The sequence below is a fragment of the Prionailurus bengalensis genome, chromosome C1 (assembly GCF_016509475.1).
Source record: "Prionailurus bengalensis isolate Pbe53 chromosome C1, Fcat_Pben_1.1_paternal_pri, whole genome shotgun sequence".
NCBI classification, from domain to species: Eukaryota; Metazoa; Chordata; class Mammalia; order Carnivora; family Felidae; genus Prionailurus; species Prionailurus bengalensis.
In genome coordinates this window covers 84,856,072-84,859,802 of record NC_057345.1, presented here as the reverse complement: position 1 = coordinate 84,859,802, position 3,731 = coordinate 84,856,072, and the positions used below count along the sequence as shown (strand labels likewise).

The following is a 3,731-nucleotide window of genomic DNA, read 5'->3' as shown; positions in this document are numbered from 1 at the left end:
GACCGCGAGATCATGACCTGAGCTGAAGTCGGACGCCCAACCGACTGAGCCACCCAGGCGCCCCTAGAGTTGGTTTTAGATTGGAACCTAAATGATATTAGGAAAGTATTATTTGGTTAGTGCTGTCTTTCCCACACCTGGCCCAGTGCCTACAAGATTAGTATTCCATAAAAAGACTTTGAAAGAATACATGCTATTTGAAGATTGAGAATTAGTAAATGTGTTCTGTTTGGAGTCAGAAAGATAGGACTGAAGTACAGGAAAAAAATAGGAAGGATAGATGAGAAGTTTCAAGTTGGAAGCTAGATGATGGGGTGTGGCTGAGGAGTTTTCCGAAATTGGAAATGCATAAATAGTTTAACATGTTCGTGCAATTTTGTGTAAGAATGGTTATTCTCATTGACTGAAAACATGTCTTGGCAAATTTAGAAATTAATTTGAGAAATTTGCAGCCTGGAGGCAGAGCATACAAACACTAGACTTTTCGATTAATTTTATGCATACGTGTCATTTATTCAGTAGGCAAATTTCTGAAAAGTTTTGTGCAAATCAAATAAAGGTAAACCTAATTACATTGACTTGCAGTAGGAGAGCTATTTTATTTGCATTTCTGATTGATTTGCAATTGGCATTGCTCCATATAACACCTTCATCAGTTTTTGCCCTTCAAGATTCTCTGTGAATCAGTTGATGGACCATCAGCATTTAAATTCATCGAGGGCTTACTATTTAAAGGATGTTTGTAATAAATGTTTTAGTTATATGCGAAAAACATATTTGGATATATTGAATTTTATAAAGAGCAAGGAACATATATCATAAAGTCTCAGTTTTAGTATCATAAATAGAAATAAAGCATAGAATATAAGAGTTGATGTGAGCTAGTTCATTAAAAGTAAGGTATATGATATTTTTAATCACTGTGAGAATTTGACCAGTTATTAAATCTTTGATTTCAAATTTTCCAAAACTAGGGACTTGATATGAAAACTTGGAAATGCCACTGATACTTTTCTTTTTCATTCTCTTTAATATGAAGACAAGGTGAATATTTTTATAATGGGACTATTGTAATTATGTGCATCTGTTGGGTGTGCCTTCAGTATATAATGTATACACACACACATATAAGTAACTACTCAATTTACCTTCCTTTTTCTTTCTCCTGAGAACACCTATAGTGCATAGTTTGAATCCACTTGAGCTAATTAATATCTTTAAGAAATTATTTTTTACACCATCTACATGAAAACATGGGGGAAACAAATTTGAATACATGTTGAACCTGCCTAATGGTATCTGAAATCAGTGACCTCAAGACCAACCTGAGAGGGAAGAACATGGAGAGAAGGAATTCCTGCCCAGGCCTCCCTTTTAGATCTCCACAGCACTAACTAAAGTGTGCAGTTGGGACTCAATAACTAATAAGTCCTCTGCTCCAAAAATGATCAGATTTATTGGACTGCATATGATGTAGTCATTTCTGCTTCTTCCTATCTTCTGAAAAAAATAAAGTAACAGCAACATGAGTCTGTCGGGCCTTAGGCACTAACTCTTTTCAGATAGAATCCTCTTCCAAACTAAATGCATTTCTCATATTTTTCTTCACCCTGTCTCAGCTATTCTTTTTTTTTTTCTCACCCAAATTCACAATTTTAATGCTGATGGACTAAATTCCTTTCCCTAGACATTCCTGCTAAAGATACAGGCAGAGCCAGCAGGATCATCACAGTATATTACTGTTCACATCTTTGATCTTTCTGTGGATTAAATAATAAGTAGGAATGAGAGTAAGTTATGTAAAAAAATGGCATCATTTGATTCTCACATATAAATAGACTCTGGTTATTATTTAAGATAGAGTAGAATGTGTTGCAGTAACAAAAACCCTTAAAAATCTCAGAGGCTTTCAACAACATAAAGTTTGGATTTTGTTTGCTTGTTTGTCTTCCTTGCTCCTGCAACATGTCAGTGGTGAGTGCTGTTCTGTGTTGTCTTTACTTAGGAGTGCAAGGTATTGCTTCATGCTGAGGGGAGTCAGCGCCATCTCCTAAGGGCTTCCATCTGGAAGTGGTGCGCTCAGCTTCCCTTCACACTGCATTGCTCAACCTCAAGGGGCTGGGAATATGGATCCATTAGGGCCCTGGAAAGAAGAAAATTACAAATCACAATTCATCTTATAAGTCCCTCACCTTGAAATAAACAAAAGTTATGCATATACAACTTACTTTTAATATACATTTTCAGCTTAAATTAGCTCATGTGCATTTGGGAAATTATAAAATGCAATATAAATATAGGTGTTATAATTAACATATTTTAGATAATATAATCGTTAGAATGGAGAATTGGATGCTTATGATAAATAGCTAGTTTTAAAGTGTTCCTTGATTTTTTTTTTTTGCCTTGATACAAATTTATTGAGTACCTTCTATTTTCCTGGTACTAGGTACATAGATAAACAAGACACACAGGGAAATTATAATCCAACAGAAAAGAGGTACTAGTAAATCAATGCTTTTGATAGATTGCATTAAATGTGATGACAGAAACAAATACAGGACGCAAAGAACTTACTGAAAAGAGAAATTTCACAAAGTGAGGTCAAGATGACTGTATACCCAGAGAGATTGCAGAGTGGTGACTTTGACAGAGTTTTAAATACTGAATAATGTGTATGGATAATCATGATCTGGACAAAGGAAATACCATCTCCCAAATATAGAATATGAGAGTTTATATGATGGTGAGAAATTTCAAATTCTAAGTGGCTGCAGACTACCCTTGTGGGGGCAAAGGATCCACACAGCAAAGTATAAAGTGAGAGAGGTAGGCAGGTAAATGTGGGCCATGTTAAAAATGTCAACTTTATCCAAGAGATAATGGTGAAGCACAGGAGTCTTTCTGCTTTAGAGAGAACATTCTGTTGGAGGGTGAAGAATGAATCTTCACTACGTAGTACAGTACCTGGTACATAGTTGGCACTCAATATAAATTTTGAATGAATAAGTAAATGGTAGCGTGTAAGGTAAAGTGAGATTGTCTCACTATAATACATTAAACAATTTTTTAATTAGAAATTAAATTTGCAAAAATTTGGAAATATCACACATTCAAACTGTTGGTAATGTTTATACTGAGTGTTCCTAAATGAAGTAATGATTTAGAAAGGCAGCTATTCATTCATTTATTCATCCATTGACTTGTTTTCATTGATTCATTCATGCAAAGGATATTTCTTCTATGTAAAGCACTTATTAAATGACATGAGAAGCAAAGATACCTGTAATACAGATTTGTTTTCCTGCAGGAACTCTGGGGTCCAACAAAAGATCTAAGACTCATACTCAAATAATTACTCCAATGTGGTCTATGGAGACAGGAATAAAAGAAAAACAGATTGGTGCTTATTTTGAGGTCAGTGGTTATAAATGGCTTCTGGAATAGGTATTGTTTAGGCTGGCTTCTTGACAGATATAGCTTAGACTTTCAGAGATAGTCAAAGTAAATGAGGTAAACAGCAATACCTATTCCAAACAATTTGTTCAATTTTGTTTTTTATTGTTATTGTTTACTTTAATCTGTCAAAATTATGAGACAGACTAATTTTTAACTAAGAAGCTGATTCAAGTAAAACAGTCAATCAGATAACCTTGAATTTATTTTGCATACAAATGAGCTCTCAATGCATCAGCTATTCATATTTAGTTACCTCTTCTGACTTGTGGAAC

At 34.5% G+C, this 3,731-nt stretch overlaps 1 long non-coding RNA gene across 1 annotated transcript; it reads right to left on the bottom strand.

The window, feature by feature from the left end:
• Positions 1–488: 488 nt before the first annotated feature.
• LOC122480821 lies at positions 489–3,411 on the bottom strand. Its single transcript, XR_006296674.1, has 2 exons — positions 3,284–3,411; positions 489–2,143 (listed from the first exon to the last, which is right to left on the bottom strand). It is a non-coding gene; the product is annotated as an uncharacterized LOC122480821 (long non-coding RNA).
• Positions 3,412–3,731: the final 320 nt, after the last annotated feature.